The sequence below is a fragment of the Penaeus monodon genome, chromosome 28, assembly GCF_015228065.2.
Source record: "Penaeus monodon isolate SGIC_2016 chromosome 28, NSTDA_Pmon_1, whole genome shotgun sequence".
Classification (NCBI taxonomy): domain Eukaryota; kingdom Metazoa; phylum Arthropoda; class Malacostraca; order Decapoda; family Penaeidae; genus Penaeus; species Penaeus monodon.
Genome location: NC_051413.1, coordinates 40,093,039 through 40,093,517, shown reverse-complemented (window position 1 = coordinate 40,093,517; position 479 = coordinate 40,093,039).

Genomic DNA, 479 nt, shown 5'->3' with positions numbered 1-479 from the left:
CATCCAGGTGTTGAAAACGTCGACTCATCTAAGACGCATACAAGATAAAGATGTGGGAATATGACGAAATCTCTCCTTTATCACAGACAGCGAAAACGGATTCTCCATTTTATACAATCTCACAGAAATGTCCACATCTTTTCATAGACAACCTCTACGATACAAATGCATAATCTATACAAATACAAGTAAACAGAAGAAATGATATAAAATGTTTGAATGCCGTTGCTAAACAAACGCTGAGGCATCCGAGGCGTCACGCCGTGCCCTTGGCCACGGAAACTCCCTCTTGATCTCGGCGGCGGCACTGCACCTCCCGATTGACTGGCAAATATCGCCAGCTCTCGGTCACGACTACTGGCTGGACTCCGGCTGGCCTTCTCTGCGTTTTGTAGATACATGCCTACCTGTCTTTGCACATGTTTGTAAATGCATATAGACAAGTATGCATGCTTTCATTCATACATACAGAACCAACG